The sequence below is a fragment of the Euleptes europaea genome, chromosome 1, assembly GCF_029931775.1.
Source record: "Euleptes europaea isolate rEulEur1 chromosome 1, rEulEur1.hap1, whole genome shotgun sequence".
In the NCBI taxonomy this organism is placed as follows: Eukaryota; Metazoa; Chordata; class Lepidosauria; order Squamata; family Sphaerodactylidae; genus Euleptes; species Euleptes europaea.
In genome coordinates this window covers 18,830,404-18,852,346 of record NC_079312.1, presented here as the reverse complement: position 1 = coordinate 18,852,346, position 21,943 = coordinate 18,830,404, and the positions used below count along the sequence as shown (strand labels likewise).

Here is a 21,943-nt window from a genome sequence, read left to right as displayed (position 1 = left end):
CTGTCACTGAAGCACTTTCTACACACTGAGCACTGATATGGTTTTTCCCCTGTGTGGATTCTCTGATGGGAAGAAAGGCGGGAACTTTGACGGAAGCACTTTCCACACTCTAAGCATTGATACGGTTTCTCCCCAGTGTGGATTCTTTTATGGTAAACAAAGGCCGATCTGTCACTGAAGCTTATTTCACACTCTGAGCATTGGTATGGTTTCTCCCCAGTGTGGATTCTTTTGTGGACAGCAAGGCTTGATCTGTTACCGAAGGTTTTTCCACACACTGTGCATTGATACGGTTTGTCCCCTGTGTGGATTCTTTGATGGGAAGCAAGGCCTGATCCATCACTGAAGCTCTTTCTACACTGTGAGCATTGATACGGTTTCTCTTCAGTGTGAATTCTTTTATGGGAAGAAAGGGCTGAACTGTCACTGAAGCTTTTTCCACACACTGAGCATTGATATGGTTTCTCCCCTGTGTGGATTCTTTTATGGGTAGCATAGGCTGATCTGTCACTGAAGCTTTTTCCACACTCTGAGCATTGATATGGTTTCTCCCCAGTGTGGATTCTTTTATGGACAGCAAGGGCTGAACTGTCACTGAAGCGTTTTCCACACTCTGAGCATTGATATGGTTTCTCCCCAGTGTGGATTCTTTTATGGGAAGAAAGGTGGGCACTTTGTCTGAAGAATTTTCCACACTCTGAGCATTGATACGGTTTCTCTCCTGTGTGGAGTCTCTGATGGGTAGATAGATGGGAACGTTGACTGAAGCACTTTCCGCACTCTAAGCATTGATATGGTTTCTCCCCAGTACGGATTATTTGATGGGAAGCAAGGGCCCATCTGTGACTGAAGCTTTTTCCACACTCTGAGCATTTGTGTGGCTTTTCATCTGTGCCCAATCTTCTAGGTAAAACAAGTTTGTTGCTAAGACCACAGGTCTTTCTATGCACTGACAATTTCAGCAGTTTCTCCTCCTTTCTTATTTTTTGATGGGCACCAATGCTTGATTTACCAATTGAGAATTTTGCATGTACAAGGAATTTATTCCCTTTGCCCCCTGTGTGACTTTCTATTGCAGTTGCAATTCCAGACAAATGGGAACTTTCAGAAAGAATAGATTTCTTTCTCCTTTGCATTTTAGCTTTAGTTTTTCTTCTGAGTTGTTTTCCTCTCTTCTGGCTCTCCTCCTCTGTTGGAATAAAGAGAAAAATCAAATGAGGGAGAAATTCAGCTTTCCACCACTGAACAAATCCTTTTGGCCTCACAATAGAAACATTTTCCCTTCTTATAGACTGAGTCTCTCAACAAGTCATTACAGTATGGCTGTATTTCATTACAGTATGTCTATACTTCAGGGCCAAATGAATGCCCATGTCCTGTTTGAGGAGTCAACTATTGGGCAGGAAAAGACCCTTCCTGCTTGAGAAGATCACAGTAGAAAATGGGGTCTTTGGACCTTCACTAGTAGATTAATATGCTGATATGACATTTTACAAAAAAGGCTTTGTTTTGTGAAACCTCAGTTCCCTCCTCCTCAGCCCTGAACTCCCCATCTGGCTAACAGCTGAGAATTCTGATGTTCTTGAGACTCCTCTTTTGGGTAGTCTGCTACCTGCAACAAAACTTTTTAAGGGATCAGTTGATGTTTCCTGTTGCTGCTCCTGTCTAGGGCTTCCAGATAAAGGTGCTTTGTCCCTGTGAAAAACCCCCACAATCCTGCTCACCAAGAAAAGACAGAATGACACTGGGGGAGAAAGCACACGAAGAGCCTGGAAGGTGTTTTTCATGCCTCAGTCTTATCAATAGAGTTTCAGCTACGCTGCCTTTGTGGCACCACCATGAAGAGTTACGCATCAACTTTACAGCCGAACAAAGAATGTTCAAGGAACATAGGAGTGTTGTGTCTGTCCTCAATGACATCCCTCCAGTGCATCAACAACAGCAAGAATTTCAGCTTTCCACGGTGTCAGAGATAGAAGCAAAGTGGGAGCCCTACCCAGAAAGGCCAGATTCCGGAAATTTTCCACCATAACTTCCCAGTGCAGAGCCTTTTGGTCCAAATCCAGCAAAGCCCACTCCTCCTCTGAGAAATACACAGCCACATCCTCAAACGTTACTGGACCCTGGAAAAAGGAGGAAACGGTTTCTTCTAATGGACAGTCAATTCAAGTCTAATTAGAAAGGGAAGGTGAGGTGGTTAGGAGATCCCTTCCAGGAAATTTCAAACTTCTTGGGGGGGGGGTGTTCACAGTTTTTCTGGAGGACATGTTGGACTCAAGCAAAAGGAAAGACTCCTTCAGCTGTAGGGCACAGTTCAAGAGACAGGAACAATGGGGTGTTACAAGACCTTTCCCCTAAAAATTCCTTCTATACCTCATCTGGGTGCACCAACAAAGTTTCTGCTTCACCACGAAGACAGGGAGGCCCAAAACAAGCAGGCAGGATCCTTCCACTACCTGTGAGGGAGAGAAGAGAAGAGACGTTGGAAGATACTGTTGCTGATAATTGCCTGGATGAATTTCAGGGGCTGGTTCTTTCCTCTAGAGGAGACCTCTCAGTTTATGCCACTTGCACTTCCACATTTACTGAGGTCACACACCTTCCCTCCCAGAAAGAAAACCAACCCTCTCTCTCCCATAAGACATTTCTGAAATTTATTTCATTCTGAAGATATATGTCTTTAAAGACCGGTATGTCTCAGTCTTTCAAATTTTTTATTTCTGGATTGCCTTTTTAACAACAATTCCAAATAAATAAAAACTGTCAGTTTGAAACTGTCAAAAACAGTGATGCTAAATCAACAGCAGTTAACATAGTACCACAGAATCACAAACATGAGGAATAAAAACTGCCAGCGCAGAAAATAAATCCTTTCCTAAGAGACCATCAGAAACCACAACATTCTGAAACTAATGGGGGAACATTTTAGCCTTCCAGGACATTCAGTTGCTGATTTAAGAGTAGCAATTCACTTACAAAGAGGTTTAAAGGGAGATAGGAGAGAATGCTGAATGACAACTAATAATGAAGGTCTAGATGATGCATCCTCCAGGATTGAATAGAAACCTGGGATTCCTCTCTCATTACCAATGGCAATTTCTCCAGGCCTACTACACCTCTGCATATCACACCCAATCCAATCACGCCTGCTGATGTCATTTACATGATATTTACATTGCCATTGTGTGTCTAATTTACTCTTCTCTACTTAAGGATAGATGGACTCACATCCTAGCTGTGGCTCACGTCGTCTTTCAGGTGCTTGCTCTTTTCTACTGTAAAAGACCATCAGTTCCTCATTCATTTTACTAAACAGAAGGAGTTTTACACACACAAACAGAGCTAACAGGGAGAAAATTATGTGAAGTTCTAGGGGAAGGGACAATTATGCAGTCACCACCTAAAAAGCCCTAGGCCTTGTGGGAAACCGCCTAACGCCAGCAATGGCTAGCATTGGAAGTCGAGCTTTTTTGGTGGATCATAATTCTGGCAAGGGAATCATAGAGGGCTGATGAGCAAAAAGCATTTCAATAAGATGAAGTTTAAAATAAAAAAAATATTTTTTTCCCTCTCTCCTCACCCCTGCAAAAGGCACCTGCATTTTTTGCATTTTTGCTCTGCCATTGCTTCTGTGCTGCAGCACTGTTTTCAGGTGCACCCACATGAAGAAGACCTCTATTCTTTTTGTTTCCTTGTTTTATCAGTAACAGTAGAAGACTTTGTAACTCTAGGAGGGGCTGCCCTTGAAGAGTGTCTGGACACTATGATTAGTCCAACCTCCTGCACAAATCAGGAAATTCACAACTACCTCCCCCACCCACACACCCAGTGACCCCAACTCCATGCCCAGAAGATGGCCAAAATGCCCTCCCTCTCATGAATAGGAGGAGGAGGAGAAGAAGTGTTGGTTTTTATATGCCAACTTTCTCTACCACTTAAGGCAGAATCAAACCGGCCTACAATTGCCTTCCCTTCCCCTCCCCAGAACAGACACCCTGTGAGGTGGGTGAGGCTGTGAGGGCATGACTTGCCCAATGTCATCCAGCTGGCTTCGGGTGCAGGAGTGGGGTAACAAATCCAGTTCACCAGATTAGCCTCCGCCACTCATGTGGAGGAGTGAGGAATCAAACCCGGTTCCCCAGACTCCACTGCTCTTAACCACTACACTCTAAGGTCATAGAATCAGCATTGCTGACAGATGGCCATCCAGGCTCTGCTTAAAAACCTCCAGCGAAGGAGAGCTTACCACCTCCCAACGACTTCGGTTGGCTCCGATATCACCCCGCCCCCCCATGAAAACCTGCTCTCAAACTGATGGTCGCTCCAAATAGCGTGGCTTTGTTCCCCTGCCATCCACTAGCCCTGGAGTGGGTGGGTAAATGCAGATATGGGTGCGACAGCGGCATGAGGAAAGGAAAGTGAGAAAAACCAATATTTAGATGATCAATTACCAATACCTCTGCAACAAAAGCTACATAAACCATCACTGGAGTGTGGAAGCACCACAGTCTTACTTCAGAGAAAGAGACCAAACTGAAACTGGACCTCTTAGTCCTTACCCAGAGGGGTGGTAACTCCATTGCCCTCCAATGGAATCGCCCTGAAGGCTAACCCTCTCCCGGGCTCTGATGGGTCCTTCTCAGCTTCCAGAAAATCAGCCGACCCTCCTGAGGGACCCTAGAACAGCACAAAAAGGGGAAAGAGAGAGAGAGAGTGATGAGAAAAAGAAGAGTGTCACCCAAAGCTGGGAAGGGGAGTCCAGCTTTCCAGAGAAAGTAGGGCATTTGAAAAGGCAAGGATTTTAAGGATAGTTGCTTTGGAGGTTCCCAAATGAAACGCATGCTCACCTGCCCTGCCTGCTTCCTGGCCTCCGCCTGACTCAGGAGGAACCCTTCTGCCAGGGCCACCGCCTGGGAGCTGGTCTCTGGCCTGCATTCTCTCACCCAGCTCTGCATCTCCGGGGGAAGGACGCTCAGGAACTGCTCCAGGATCACCAAGTCCAGCCTTTCCGGCTTCAGCCACTGATGGCAAAGACGGTAGAATTGGCTGCAGACCTCTCGGGGCCCTTCAGTCTCCAGGTAGGTAAGGTACCTGAGAAACTGGCACTCGGGATCTGAGCTAGATTTGTCCTTATCACTCAAGATCTTGAGTGCAGATCTCTCCCACAAGGCCTCACTTTTCACAACTTGGAGGGTTAGAAGATCCTTCTCCTGATTCAGGGACAGACAATTCCTGCTCTTCCATCTTATCAAGGATGCTTCCGACCAGGCTGATGGAGTGCCTTCCTCTGCCACACTTTTTTCTGTCCAGGCCGGGACTGGCTAACTGGGTGGGGCTCCTCAGTCCTGCAAAGGAAACCAAGTCATTTGTGAGCAAACTGTGACCCTCCTCAGGCAAAAGAGCACGGAGGCTCCTTTTCTACACCACAACTTATTGTCCATCAATTTGTCCAGTCCCCCCTTAAAAGCATCTAAGCCAGTGACCCCTAAGCCATTCCCAGAGAACAACCCCCACAAGTATAGCGTGTGGCGTGTTCCTGTCTGACTTTCCTCTGCTGCTTATCAACTGTATTGCATGACGGACTTTTGTGACTATCAGAGAGGGATAAGATGGTTTAGCCACACACACACACACACACACACACACACACACTTCCTCCACACTAAACGGTATACATCTTCCTCACATCCTTCTTTTCCTTGCTAAGTGAGGAAGCCCAGTGTGCTGCAGCCTTTTCTCGTAGGGAAAATGCTCCGCCCTCTTGAGCCTTTGGGGTGCCCTTCTTGGTACCTTTTCCAGCCATGCTACGACTTCCTTTCTGGGGCAGGCCAAGAAGAAACATCCACTGCCTTTCCAGTTCAGCTGCACTGACATGTATGCAAATAAATTGTGATGCTAGAAGATGCTACATTTTTCCTGACAGTCCCTCGAACAGGACCGGTCATTTTTTTACCATTGTGACTCTGCACTGTTTGCACTGAATTAAGATCCCTCAAGATCCCTTTCTCCGGCAGTCACCACCACCAGCTCTGACCCCATCAGTGGCTTCACAAAGAAAGAACCAGGAAGGGCAAATAACGAACTGGGAACCAACCAGCCTCGCTTCAACGGCGCCGCTTTTAAAGCCGATTTCCACGGGGAAAAGGTTGCATCCATTCCTCTGCGTCCTGCTCTTTAGCCACTTTAACCAATAAGCGCCCTTGCCAGTGGCCTGTCCCTAGTCAACCCCTCCCGGGCTGTCTATGCTCCCCCCCCTGTCAATATTGCAAGGCTGTCAGATTAGTTTGACAGGTGCACGGTAGATCAGATGGATCTGTAATGGTGCAATCAGCCTGGAGACTCCCTGGAGAACTAGAGGGAGCTGGCCTGATCTGGTTATGTCCAGTAGGCTGATGCAATGCATGAGCAATGTCATGATGACTAGGCATCTGCTGGGTTGGTGGCTGCGACCACCAGGTGTATATAATGGAGTGAAACTGAAGTCAGTGTGGAATGCTATGAGCGGAGAGAGTGTGAGAAGTATTTGCATTATATCTGCACTGGAAAATAAACTACACTTTTCTAAGTAGCAGAGGGCTTTTCTGATGGTGTTATCCTGGACTGACTGCCAATCCGCTGGCATCCGCGTCACCCCCGCCTTCTGCGTCTCCCAAAGACCCCATCTTGCACGGGGACCACCCCCCTCCCTAGGTCTGGCCGTGGTGCACCGCCCTGCACAGAGGTCCCCCCGCCTCCTTCCAGCTTCCCCTAGCTACCCAATCCCCCGCGCCCAAATGCGTCCAGCTCACCCGCGCTGCAAAGGACGCAGCAGCAGCTGCTCCTGGGCGCTTGGAAAAAGAGATACCCGGATTCCTAGAAAGGGAGGGGCTGGAAGTGACTCCGGAGTCTTCCATGCGGCCTCTCTAGGAACCCGCACTCTCTCCCTTTAACCCTTCCTCCCCTGCAGGTCATCGCCGCCCCCAGATACCCAAGAGCCGCGCAGGCTCCGAGTCTACAGAGAGAGGAACTCTGCGGTGGGACTTGGCTGCTCCTGGTGGGGACGCGCCTCCCACATGCAATGCAATATGCAATGCAATATGCAATGCAATATGCAATGCAATGCGGAGAGAGGGAGGGAGGGTGTTGTTATGATGGTTATTGCAAGCTCAGATGGACTGAGCTGGGACTCACGGAAGCTCCTACCCTGCCAGAAATTTTTGTTAAGTCTTTCAGGTGCTACTGGACTCTTGCTCTTTTCTTCAGAATTTTTTGTTAAGTCTTTAACGTGCTACTGGACTCTTGCTCTTTTCTACTATTGCAAACTCTGTTGGGCACAAAGACGGACTGCGGAGAGAGGAAAAACCCGCCGCGGGGGGCTTCGGGCTTGAGCCCAGGGCTGCTGTCTAGAGAGGAAAAGGCCGCCTCCGCGCTCGCCTGGCTGCAAAATGGACTTTGCATGCCCTTCGGGAGAACCTGGGCTTTTGTTCCTGCTGCAATATCAGGGCGGGGAGAATGCATTGCTGGGGAGGGTTGCGACCCCCTGGAGGAAAACATGCCCTGCCCCCTTGAGAGGGTGTCAAAGGAGGCGTTTGTCTCTGTGCCATGGGAAGCTGCCCGTTTCCATACCTTAAGCCTTCCCTGGACAAGAACATTTTTTCTCTCCACATGGTTGGCAATGCTCAAGTGGGGCTGGTTTTCTTGGGACAAAACCAAGGTCCCCTAAGCCTTTTCAGCCTGGCGAGACCCCCGCCCTTTCCCCACAATTTGTAGTTCAACAAAGTCAGGATTGAGCCACCACTTTACCTCTGGCTGTTGGGTGACAACCGTGTGATGGGAACGCCATACCTGTCTTTGCCCCACTCCCTGCTCACCCCAGCTGTGATCTGCCCTTAGGGATGCCCAATGATGTATCCAAGAGGTAGGTCTTTGACCCAGGGATGCCCAGGCTTGGATGGCTGTGGCTGGCTGTGCAGGAGCCACTGGTCCCCAGTTGTGGTCATCAGCCAAGCATAGAAGGGGTACAGCAGCACCTCCAGGGCTGACCTCATACCTGCCCCCCACTCACCTTGCTGGCTCCTGTGGGAAGGGAGGGTGGGCCAGTGGGTGGACTGGGTGAATGTCTTCCTGCTCTGAAGAAGGGGGGCTCTGTCACCCGGGGTAGATATCTGAATGGGAGTATTAATGTGGGGGTAGGGGGTCACAGGGACCAAGCTAGCCCTTGGCCCCAAAATGGTCTGGGGGTTGGGTAGCAGAGCAGCAATTCCACCATATATGTTCCTTTACTCGTGTTCAGCGTTGCCCCTGGCATCTTGCCCCGCTGCTGCCCATTGCCCTCCTCCCCAGTCCAGGGGCCTTCTGACACCTCCCCTATAGGGCCCACCTGAAGCTCTTAACAGGTGGCCGTATTGTGGAGCATAGCACAGATCACAAAGAGGCAACGGAGCCACATCTTCAGCCGGCCAAATGTACGTACCTGTTTGTGGGCTTGGTTGTAGGCAGCATGGCCAGGCGGCTCATCTCTGGAATAAGGCATCAGTAGGTATGAGAGGAGGGGGTATCTATGGTAACCTGTCTAGGCATGCATTTAATTATTTCACTTCCTTTATACTCCACCTTTTTGCCAAATGTAAGTCCAGAACACCTTAGAGACCATCAACATTTTGGGGATATAAGTTTTCAAGAGTCAAAGCTCCCTTTGTGTATGTTTGTATCTACTAATTTTGTCCACAGTCAATCAATGGGAGTCGAAGAAAGTGATTAGATCTACAAATGCCATGAATATCGACTTGGTGGTGTGGCGCAAATATTTATAATTTGGGTTAAGAATAACCACATTCATACCTTAACATTATAACCTATAGTCACACAAAACCTGACTAAGGCTTTCAGAAAGCAGCCCTCTAGCTGACCCCAACTTTTCTATTAGGATCCCGACCTTACAAAGTAACAGGAGATTTGCATTACTAACAGTTAGTCACCCAGAAAACATTAGGTACCTATAAATTATGTGCAGGGGTAACAAGGTCATTTAAAACGGACAGCAGAGTGCCTGCTTACGCAGGGAGGAAATTATTTATGAACATTGGGTGACGGACGGAACAAGATTTATCAGAGACCTGAACATGGCAAACTTATTATGGAACAAGATATTTCTAAACAATTTTAGTCATGATTTGTGGAAACTCATTTCCTAAAGAATGTGACAGGGAGGGGCCATTTGAGACCCTCTCCTCACGGTCCAGCCTATAAAAAGGCTGTCCAAATGTCCAGTCCTTTGTCCTTCCCAGGGAGAGACCATCCTGTCTCTCTTTTGGAATGACCCAGAGCAGCTCTGATTGTCTGCCTGTCTGTCTGTGTATCAGTCTCTATGTGGGATGTTGTTAAATCTGTCTAAGTATTATTCTTCTCTTTGCCTTACAACCTTTTGTAAGTTTAATAAACCTATATGCTTTACTACTATATGTGTGTGGTTTGAAACTGTCCTAAGTACATGGTTTGTGTTTTTCCTATTACACACTCTGGCTTTGCTTGGTAAGTAGCGGGCAGAGGAGTAAAAAATAAATAAATAAAGGGCTCAAGGGAGAGAATTTGCAGAATTCTCGCAACAGGTGGGACCCTTAATACCCTGTTGAGCCAGCTCATAAAGAGTCAAGCAACCATCAATGGTATCTAACCCTTTCCTGAGGCTTGTTTGGTCAAGATGGCTAACATTATTGGAGACCGCCCAAATCTCCAATGTGCACTGCAAAAACTGGCTGTGCAATTTGGAGGCTGTGTCCTGTTGTAGGCACAGAAGATTATAGACACATATGGTATGAATATATTGATAATGGTTGCTATGAAAGCTATATATGTTAAATGCTATGCATAATAGTCAGAAGGATTTTTGTATGAATATAATCTTATGTTTATAGTAAAACATCTTCAGAGATATGTTCAAAGTTTACAAAATGATATCTGAAGAATAGGAAGGGTCTTGATTTCAGATATGATGCCTGGGGGCTAGAATAAACATAGATTAACTTTCCCATGAAGAATAGTATTTAAGGGGACTGTAAGAAGGGCTCATTGGAAGTTTTGGTATGTAAAACCTCCCAGCGGTAGGTTGTGTGTGATGGAAATCTTATGATCTGTGTGTTCTGTGTAACTATCTAAAAGCTAGCACTATTTGAGTTTGAATACTTTTATACTATAAGAAACCCTGCTTATGTGATGTACTTTTGATGAAAATGTTTGATTCACATAGCTGTACATAAGCCTGCCATCAGATGACAATGTTATACTATGCATTTCACTGATTGTATTCTGTCATTGCCTGTCTCTGTCTATATACTTTGAAATATTACATTGCATTGCATTGCTTTAATATTTCTATTTTACTCATTCTATTTTACTTATCAGCTGGAACTCGCCTTTTATTATTACTGAAGTTTTAGCAATAAAAAGAATCTTTTTGGTTCAAGGTGCCTCGCACTCTTTGATAGCGCAGTCTACTAAAGAGCCATATCTCTTAGTAAGATATAAGTCTTATAGATTCTGCTATAGATACAGGTCCGAGCTGCTTCAAACTAATTGGATAATAGTTCTGGGGAAACAATTTGCAAGCAATCTCGTCAGATCTCAGAAGCTAAGTAGGATCGGCCTTGGTCAGTATTTGGACGAGATAACATCAAGGAATACCAGGGTCATGATGCGGAGACAGACAATGGCAAACCACCTCTGAACATCTCTTGCCTTCAAAAGCCCACCAAGGGTTGTGCTGCGACTTGATGGCAAAAAACAAAACAAAAACACTTGTTTCCAACCAGAAGGGAAAATGCTAGTTGAACTAATCTGGGTTAAAAGGAGGCCAAAACAGTCAACCACCAATCCTAGAAATGCCTATACATCTCTGGGAGAATCCGATAGTCACCTAGTGACTTGACAAAAGAAACAGAACCAATAAGACCACCAATCTGAGACTCTGAAATGGGGTACGAAGAAGGTATATCAAATTCCTGGCTATATTGTGCATGCCAGTCTCACTCTGTCCTCATGACCCACAGTTCATTGTACAGCAATGCTTAGGGACTGCTGTAAATAACAGATGTTTCCAACTGTTCTTAAAAATGAAGTCAATTTAACGTTATTCTAGTATTCTTATCTGTGTCGTCCAGTCACAGATAATTTATGGCAACCCTGTCGGGTTTTCATGGCAGGAGACATTCGGAGGCGGTTTGGCATTGTCTGCTTCCACGTCATGACACTGGGGCTCCTTGGAAGTTATCCATCCAAATACTAACCAGGGCTGACCCTGCTTAGCTTCTGAGATCTGAGGAGATCAGGCTAGCCTCGGGCTATTAATATCAGGGCAACCACAATTTAGGTCCCAGCAAGCAGAAGGCCGCCCTGACCTTGATGGCCCAGGTGTTAACGCCAATTAGAAGGATCTCCTTTTATTTGGAAGGATTCACTAAGACTATGAACTTCGCGAGAGGCTGGCGCTTGGGATCTTGGAAATCTATTTTCATGGGGTGAGCACACCAGTGGAAATACTGTCAATAAAGAGGCGTTTTATAAAGTTGAAGGGTTTTTAATTAAAGAACTTACACAGCATACACTTACACAAAAATGTACACCATAAACACAAGGCCTAAGGGATGATTGATACGGTTTTCCCGTGTGGAGTCCCTGATATGAAGAAAAGTGGGAACGCTGATTGAAGCACTTTCCACCCTCAAAGCATTGATATGGCTTTCCCCTGTGTGGAGTCCCTGATGGGAAGAAAGGTGGGAATGTTGATTGAAGCGCTTTCTACACTCTAAGGATTGAGATGGTTTCTCCGCAGTTTGGATTCATTGATGGGAAGCAAAAGCCGATCTATCACTGAAGCTCTTTCCACACTCTGAACATTAATTCGGTTTGTCCCCTGTGTGGATTCTTTTATGGGAAGCAAGGCCTGATCTGTCACTGAAGCTTTTTCCGCACTCTGAGCACTGATATGGTTTCTTCCCAGTGTGGATTCTTTTATGGGTAGCAAAGGCCGAACTGTCACTGAAGCTTTTTCCACACTCTGAGCATTGATATGGTTTCTCTCCAGTGTGGATTCTTTTATGGGTAGCAAAGGCCGAACTGTCACTGAAGCTTTTTCCACACTCTGAGCATTAATTCGGTTTGTCCCCTGTGTGGATTCTTTTATGGGAAGCAAGGCCTGATCTGTCACTGAAGCTTTTTCCACACTCTGAGCATTGATATGGTTTCTCTCCAGTGTGGATTCTTTTATGGGTAGCAAAGGCCGAACTGTCACTGAAGCTTTTTCCACACTCTGAGCATTGATATGGTTTCTCTCCAGTGTGGATTCTTTTATGGGTAGCAAAGGCCGAACTGTCACTGAAGCTTTTTCCACACTCGGAGCATTGATATGGTTTCTCTCCAGTGTGGATTCTTTTATGGGTAGCAAAGGCCGAACTGTCACTGAAGCTTTTTCCACACTCGGAGCATTGATATGGTTTCTCTCCAGTGTGGATTCTTTTATGGGTAAAAAGGTGGGCACTTTGTCTGAAGCTTTTTCCACACTCTGAGCATTGATATGGTTTCTCTCCAGTGTGGATTCTTTTATGGGTAAAAAGGTGGGCACTTTGTCTGAAGAATTTTCCACACTCTGAGCATTGATGCGGTTTCTCCCCTGTGTGGCGTCTCTGATGGGAAGAAAGGTTTGAACTTTGACTGAAGCACTTTCCACACTTTAAGCATTGATACGGTTTCTCTGCAGTGTGGATTCTTTTATGGGAAGCCAAGGCCGAACTGTCACTGAAGCTTTTTTCACACTCTGAACATTGATATGGTTTCTCCCCAGTGTGGATTCTTTGATGGCAGGCAAGGCTTGACCTGTCACTGAAGCACTTTGTACACACTGAGCACTGATATGGTTTTTCCCCTGTGTGGATTCTCTGATGGGAACAAAGGTGGGCACTTTGTCTGAAGAATTTTCCACACTCTAAGCATTGATACGGTTTCTGCCCAGTGTGGATTCTTTTATGGTAAGCAAAGGCCGATCTGTCACTGAAGCTTTTTTCACACTCTGAGCATTGATATGGTTTCTCCCCAGTGTGGATTCTTTTGTGGACAGCAAGGCTTGATCTGTTACTGAAGGTTTTTCCACACTCTGTGCATTGATACGGTTTGTCCCCTGTGTGGATTCTTTGATGGGAAGCAAGGCCTGATCCGTCACTGAAGCTCTTTCTACACTGTGAGCATTGATACGGTTTCTCCCCCGTGTGGATTCTTTTATGGGAAGCAAGGGCCGAACTGTCACTGAAGCTTTTTCCACACACTGAGCATTGATATGGTTTCTCCCCTGTGTGGATTCTTTTATGGGTAAAAAGGTGGGCACTTTGTCTGAAGTATTTTCCACACTCTAAACATTGATACGGTTTCTCCCCAGTGTGGATTCTTTTATGGGAAACAAAGGCCGATCTGTCACTGAAACTTTTTTCACACTCTGAGCATTGATATGGTTTCTCCCCTGTGTGGATTCTTTTATGAGAAGCAAGGGCTGAACAGTCACTGAAGCTTTTTCCACACTCTGAGCATTGATATGGTTTCTCCCCAGTGTGGATTCTTTTATGGGAAGCAAGGGCTGAACAGTCACTGAAGCTTTTTCCACACTCTGAGCATTGATATGGTTTCTCCCCAGTGTGGATTCTTTTATGGGAAGCAAGGGCTGAACTGTCACTGAAGCTTTTTCCACACTCTGAGCATTGATATGGTTTCTCCCCAGTGTGGATTCTTTTATGGGAAGAAAGGTGGGCACTTTGTCTGAAGAATTTTCCACACTCTGAGCATTGATACGGTTTCTCCCCTGTGTGGAGTCTCTGATGGGTAGAAAGATGGGAACGTTGACTGAAGCACTTTCCACACTCTAAGCATTGATATGGTTTCCCCCCAGTATGGATTATTTGATGGGAAGCAAGGGCCCATCTGTGACTGAAGCTTTTTCCACACTCTGAGCATTTGTGTGGCTTTTCATCTGTGCCCAATCTTCTAGGTAAAACAAGTTTGTTGCTAAGACCACAGGTCTTTCTATGCACTGACAATTTCAGCAGTTTCTCCTCCTTTCTTATTTTTTGATGGGCACCAATGCTTGATTTACCAACTGAGAATTTTGCATGTACAAGGAATTTATTCCCTTTGCCCCCTGTGTGACTTTCTATTGCAGTTGCAATTCCAGACAAATGGGAACTTTCAGAAAGAATAGATTTCTTTCTCCTTTGTATTCTAGCTTTTGTTTTTCTTCTGAGTTGTTTTCCTCTCTTCTGGCTCTCCTCCTCTGTTGGAATAAAGAGAAAAACCAAATGAGGGAGAAATACAGCTTTCCACCACTGAACAAATCCTTTTGGCCTCACAATAGAAACATTCTCCCTTCTTTCAGACAGAGTCTCTCAACAAGTCATTACAATATGACTATGCTTCAGGGCCAAATGAATGCCCATGTCCTGTTTAAGGAGTCAAGTACTGGGCAGGAAAAGACCCTTCCTGCTTGAGAAGATCACAGTAGAAAATGGGGTCTTTGGACCTTCACTGGCAGATCAATATGCTGATATGACTTTTTACAAAAAAGGCTTTGTTTTGTGAAACCTCAGTTTCCTCCTCCTCAGCCCTGAACTCCCCATCTGGCTAACAGCTGAGAATTCTGATGTTCTTGGGACTCTTCTTTTGGGTAGTCTGCTACCTGCAACAAAACCTTTTAAGGGATCAGTTGTTGTTTCTTATTGCTGCCTCAGTCTAGGGCTCCCAGATAAAGGTGCTTTGTCCCTGTGAAAAACCCCCACAATCCTGCTCACCAAGAAGAGACAGAATGACACCAAGGAGAAAGCACAGGAAGAGCCTGGAGGGTGTTTATCAGTGCCTCAGTCTTATCAATAGAGTTTTAGCTACGCTGCCTTTGTGGCTCCAGTATGAAGAGCTACGCATCAACTTTACAGCCGAACAAAGAATGTTCAAAGAACATGGGAGTGTTGTGTCTGTCTTCAATGACATCCCTCCAGTGCATCAACAACAGCAAGAATTTCAGCTTTCCACGGTGTCAGAGATAAAAGCAAAGTGGGAGCCATACCCAGAAAGGCCAGATTCCGGAAGTTTTCCACCATAACGTCCCTGTGCAGAGCCTTTTGGTCCAAATCCAGCAAAGCCCACTCCTCCTCTGAGAAATACACAGCCACGTCCTCAAATGTTACTGGACCCTGGAAAAAGGAGAAAATGGTTCCTTCTAATGGACAGTGAATTAAAGTCTAATTAGAAAGGGAAGGTGAGGCGGTTAGAAGATCCCTTCCACAAAATTTCAAACTTCTTGGGGGGGGGCATGTTCACAGTTTTTCTGGAGGACTCCTTAAGCTGTAGGGCACAGTTCGAGAGACATGAACAATGGGGTGTTCCAAGACCTTTCCCCTAAACATTCCTTCCATACCTCATCTGGGTGCACCAACAAAGCTTCTGCTTCACCACGAAGACAGGGAGGCCCAAAACAAGCTGGCAGGATCCTTCCACTACCTGTGAGGGAGAGAAGAGTGGTTGGAAGATACTGTTGCTGATAATTGCCTGGATGAATTTCAGGGGCTGGTTTTTTCCTCTAGAGAAGACCTCTCAGTTTCTCCCACTTGCACTTCCACATTTACTGAGGTCACACACCTTCCCTCCCAAGAAGAAAACCTCCCTCTCTCTCCCGTAAGACATTTCTGAAATTCATTTTACTCTGAAGATATAAGTTGTTATTTTTTATGTCTTTAAAGACCGTTATGTCTCAGTCTTTCAAAAATTTTGGTTCTGGATTGCCAAAGAAACAAAAACTGTCAGTTTAAAACTGTCAAAAACAGTGATGATAAATCAACAGCAGTTAACATAGTACCACCACTCAGAATCACAAACATGAGGCATAAAAACTGCCAGAGCAGAAAATGAATCCTTTCCTAAGAGACCATCAGAAACCACACCATTCTGAAACTAGTGGGGGAACATTTTAACCTTCCAGGACATTCAGTTGCTGATTTCAGAATAGCAATTCACTTACAAAGGGTTTTAAAGGGAGATAAGAGAAAATGCTGAATTACAACTAATAATGAAGCTCTCGATAATGCATCCTCCTGGATTGAATAGAGACCTAGGATTCCTCTCTCATTACCAAGGCCTATTTCTCCAGGCCTACTACCCCTCTGCATATCACAACTAATCCAATCACGCCTGCTGATGTCATTTACTTAATTTGACATTTACATTGCCATTGTGAGTCTAATGTACTAATTTACTCTTCTCTACTTAAGGATAGAGGGACTCACATTCTAGCTGTGGCTCATGAAAACTCATACCCTGCCAGAAATTTTGGTAGTCTCTCAGGTGCTTGCTCTTTTCTACTGTAAAAGACCATCAGTTCCTCATTCATTTTACTAAACAGAAGGAGTTTTACACACACAAACAGAGCTACAAGGGAGAACATTATGTGACATTCTAGGGGAAGGGACAATTATGCAGTCACCACCTAAAAAGCCCTAGGCCTTGTGGGAAACTGCCTAATGCCAGCAATGGATAGCATCGGAAGTCGAGCTTTTTTGGTGGATCATAATTCTGGCAAGGGAATCATGGAAGGCTGATGAGCAAAAAGCATTTCAATAAGATGAAGTTTAAAATAAAAATATTTTTTCTCTCTCCTCACCCCTGCAAAAGGCACTGGCAGTCTTTGCATTTTTGCTCTGTCATGGATTCTGTGCTGCAGCACTGTTTTCAGGTGCACCCACATGAAGTTGACCTCTATTCTTTTTGTTTCCTTGTTTGATCAGTAACAGTAGAAGAAAATATTGCAACAATCTACTCATTCTCAGATTGCATTTCTTTAAAAATGAAGTCTCTATCCCTTATCATTGCTGAGATACAGCAAGGAATGTTGAGGTTGCACCTTTCTCCTTGTAACTCTTTGTAAAAATTATTAGATTACCACAAAGCACTCTAGGAGGGGCTGCCCTTGAAGAGTGTCTGGACACTATGACTAGTAAAAAAAATGCTGATTGATCAGTATAGCGCAACAACGGTGTAAGGATAATTTCTTACCATTACTATTCTGGCCTTCCACCCAGTTTAGGATTCTCAAGTAAATGCCAGGTGAAACCAAGTCTTTACCCACTGGAAAAAAGATGACAATAGAGAGGGACAGATGGATCTCCTTGGGCAGGGAGTTCCACAGGTTGGTGCCCTTTCTCAGGTTGATATCTGTCTCGGCTCAAGTGACAGGCTCCCAAAGCAAGGCCCCAAAAGATGACCCTGTCGGTCAGGTATATTCATAGGGAAGTTGGTGATCTGTAATGTATACAGTTCCTGAGTCATTTGGGTATTTAAATATCAGCACCTTTAATTGCCTCCAGAAGCAAATTAGAAGGCAGTGTAGTTCGACCCGCTTTGAGTGTGGGATCCTGCAAGGCCGTGGGTTGGACTGGATGGCCCTTGTGGTCTCTTCCAACCTTGTGTGATTTGTGGGGGAGGTAGTTGTGAATTTCCTGCATTGTGCAGGGGTTGGACTAGATGACCCTGGTGGTCCCTTCCAACTCTATGATTCTATATAGTGATTAGGCCTGTGCATATCAATAAATGCGAACCAAAAATAAACCTAAAATTAGCCATTTTGGCAATATTCGGATTTCGTTTTGGCCAAATACCAAAACCTGGGAATCTACCCAAAGCCAAACAGGCGATTCCTGAAAAGCTGAATAGATAGTCTTTTTTTTCGGGTTTCAGCTACTCGCCTTTGCTCAGATGCTCAGCTGTGTCTTTTTTTCCATTTTTCTATCTTTTTGTTAGGGCCCCATAGTGGAGCCCCTTTGAGGCTGGGGTCATGTAATCGGAGCCAACTTGGTCTGACCAAACTATCCATCACCACTCAGTGGATTAATCTGGATTTTGATAGTCGGCAGAAGGGTCCTTTAAAAGACTGGGCTCACCCATTGTCACCCAGAGGGATATCCCCTCCAACTAAAAAACACCAGCTTCAACAGCTGCAGACAACGCTTCTGAAGAAGACTCCTCTCCTGCGCGGATGAGCAATCTTCATCACAAGAGCTGCCTTGGTCATGACTTTGGCTGCCTCCGATAACACACACACACACCCCATGAAAACCTGCTCTCAAACGGAAGGTCGCTCCAAATAGCGTGGCTTTGTTCCCCTGCCGCCTACTGGCACTGGGGTGGGTGGATGGGTAAATGCAGATATGGGTGCTACAGGGGCATGAGGCAAGGAAAGCGAGAAAAACCAATATTTAGATGACCAATTACCAATACCTCTGCGACAAAAGGTACATGAACCATCACTGCCGTGTGGAAGCACCACAGCCTTACTTCAGAGAAAGAGATCAAACTGAAAGTGGACTTCTTAGTCCTTACCCAGGGGGGTGGCAACGCCATTTCCCTCCAATGGAATCGCCCTGAAGGGTGATCCCCTCCTGGGCTCTGATGGATCCTTCTCAGCTTCTGGAAAATTAGTAGTCCCTTCTGACGGCCCCTAGAACAGCACAGAATGGGGAAAGATAGATGAAAAAAAGAAGAGTGTCGTCCAAAGCTGGAAAGGGGGGGTCAGATTGAGCATTTGAAAAAGTGGGGATTTTTAGTATACACGCTTTGGAAGTTTCCAAATGAACACATGCTCACCTTCTCTTCCTGCTGCTTGGCCTCTGCCTGGCTCAGGAGAAACCCTTCTGCCAGGGCCACCGCCTGGGAGCTGGTCTCTGGCCTGCATTCTCTCACCCAGCTCTGCATCTCCGGGGCAGGATGCTCAGGAACTGCTCCAGGATCACCAGGTCCAGCATCTGCTGCTTGCCATGTCTTTCCGGCTTCAGACACCAACGGCAAAGACGGTGGAGTCGGCTGCAAACCTCTCTACCCCCCCAAAGCAACCTCCAGGTAGGTAAAGCACCTGAAGCGCTGGCACTCTGGATAGTACCTGGATGTATCCTCACTCAGGATCTTGGGTGCAGATTTCTCCCAGAATGCCTCACTCCTCACAGCCCAGAGAGCAGGAGATCCTTCTCCTAATACAGGGACAGACAATTCCTGCTCTTCCATCTTATCAAGGCAGCTTCCACCCAAGCCAATGGAGCGCCTTCCTCTGCCACAATTTCTTCTGTCAAGGTCAGGCCTGGCTAACTGGGTGGATCTGCTCAGTCTTGCAAAGGCAACCAGGTTTTTTGTGAGCAAACTGTGACCCTCCCCAGCTAAGAGAGCACGGAGGCTGCTTTCTACCACCACAACTCCATGCCCACCAATGTGTCTACCCCCCCAAAGCATCTAAGCCACCCCTTTCCCAGACAATCTCTTTTCCAGACAATAAATCCCACAAGTATATTGAGGGGCTTTCTCTTTTTGTCATCTGTCTTTCATCTACTGGGCATCGACTGCATCACATAATGGATTTTTGGTACATGTAATTGTAGACAACTCCATGGCATCCTTCTTTTGGTAACTGCATCCTAAGCCACACAGTCCCATTTACCGCAGTCTTCTCTCTTAGGGAAGATGCCACAACATCTCAACCCTTTGGGGAGCTTTTGATACCTTTTCCAGATCTACGATGGCTTCCTTTCTGAGAGGGACCAACAAGATGCTTACATCGTATTTGAAATACATATGTACTAACATTTTTGTAAAGAAACTGTGATGCTAGATGTTAGAACAGAACTGTTCATTTTTTTCCAGTTCTGCTCTGAACTGTTTTCACTGAATTATCCACCCAAACTCAAGATCCCTTTCTCGGTCAGTCACCACCACCTCAGGCCTCACCACATATATCAATCAGCTGTCTGGACTACTGCAATGTTCTCTGTAAGGAGCTGCCTTTCGAAAGCTTGGAAGCTTCAGTGAGTTCAAGCTAAACACTGCCTGTTGATCCATTTCTGGGCTCAGTCCAAAGTACTGAGTATTATGTATTCATGTATACTCCACCTTTCTCCCCAGTGGGGACCCATTGGAGTGGTGGAGTTTGAGCTGGAGAACCGGGTTTGATTCCCCACTCCTCCACATGAGCTGTGGAGGCTAATCTGGTGAACTGGATTTGTTTCCCCACTCCTCCGCATGAAGCCAGCTGGGTGACCTTGGGCAAGTTACAGTTCTATTGAGAGCTCTCTCAGCCTCACCTACCTCACAGGGTGTCTGTTGTGGGGAAGGGAAGGGAAGGTGATTGTAAGCCGGTTTGATTCCCCCTTAAGTGGCAGAGAAGGTCGGCATATAAAAACCAACTCTTCTTCTTCTTCTTCAAAGTGGCTCCTCTCCTCAATTTTATTCTAACAGCAACTGTGAGAGGTAGGTTAGGCTGAGACTGTGTGAGGGGCGTAAGGTTACCCTGCAAGCTTCCGTGGCAAAATGGGGATTCCATGGGAAGTGAGGCCTGCCAGAACCTAAACTGACTCTATAACCATTACATCACACTGGCTCTTCCCTTATTATTTTCAGAGCCCATTTTTGGTCTGGGACCAGAATACCAACAGGACTGCCTGTCACCACAGGAACCCACCTGTCAGCTGAGATCATTCTTGTAAGTCCTGCTCTGTCTGGCCCGGCTTTCTGATGGAAGAAGAAGAGTTGGTTTTTATATGCCGACTTTCTCCATCACTTAAGGAAGAATCAAACTGGCTTACAATCACCTTCCCTTCCCCACAATAGACACCCTGTGATGTAGGTGAGGCTGAGAGGGTGTGACTAGCCCAGGGCCAGATTTAGGTTTGATGAGGCCCCAAGCTATTGAAGGTAATGGGGCCCTTTATATGTCCAGCTGTCCTTTGTCAACAACAAATTGTCGCTGTTTTTTGTGTTGAATATATGCTATATGGTAATTTATGGACCTAATAGGTATCTAAAGCCATTTGCACGTAACAAAATATGTATTTTATCAAAGCCTACACAACACAAAACATTGTTGCTATATGCAGGTTTTATTTTATTTGTTTTTTTATCTTATATTTTGGAAATGTACATCGTTTTTTTTTTCCTTTAAATTTTTTTGGGGGGCCCGAGAGAGTGGGGCCCTAAACTATAGCTTGTTTAGCTTATACGTAAATCCGGCACTGGACTAGCCCAAGGTCACCCATCTGGCTTTGTGTGTAGGAGTGGGGAAACAAATGTAGTTCACCAGATTAGCCTCCGCTGCTCATGTGGAGGCGTGGGAAACCTGGTTCTCCAGGTCAGAGCCCACCGCTCCAAACCACCGCTCTTAACCACCACACCATGCTGGAAAGGCTGCCTCTCCTGTGGCGCTGCAGCTCCAGACACCCCTCCCCACATCTGTTCCCCTCGCACTCAGCATTTTAAATTTTTGGCAATGGGTCAAAACATTCCTCTTTAACCACGTTTTGTCACCCACCCCTAAACATTTTACCATCTTTCAGTGCAATATCAAAAAAAACCTATTTGTAAAAAAAAGAGGTTCTATTGGTTTTTACAGGAATTAAATAATTAAAGATCTGTAAGCCACGCGGGGAACCCTCAGTCAAGAGTAGGGGGTAGAAATGTTTATAAGTAATCTGAGCTGAACAGGGAATTTTTAATTCGGTTGTGGGTTACTTTCCCAGGGGCACCCCACTTGGGAGCAGTCAGGGCAACATTTAGGCTTTGAACCCGGGAACAGCATAGGTCCCCTTGCGGGGTGGAGTCCCCCGAATGTAGAGAAGGGAATGTGTGAGCTGTGGCGGCCCGAAGCTTATTTTGGAGGGTTGAGCTCTCATCTATATTTACCGTCATCTCGGTCATTTTCTGGGCATGTAGTGGGGGTCACTGGGTGTGTGTGTGGGGGGGTGGGGAGGTAGTTGCAAATTTCCTGCATTGGGCAGGGGGTTGGACTAGATGCCCCTGGTGGTCCCTTCCAACTCTAGGATTTGTACTTTTTGCTTGGTTTCACAAATAAAGAGCTAAGATGAGCGCATAAATTTTGTTGGGAACTAATTGCATCCTTTCCCCAGAA

The 21,943-nt window shown here is 45.8% G+C and overlaps 1 pseudogene; it reads right to left on the bottom strand.

Annotated features, from left to right (window-relative positions):
• Nucleotides 1–1,143: 1,143 nt before the first annotated feature.
• On the bottom strand, nt 1,144–21,723 carry LOC130472922 (zinc finger protein 3-like; annotated as a pseudogene).
• Nucleotides 21,724–21,943: the final 220 nt, after the last annotated feature.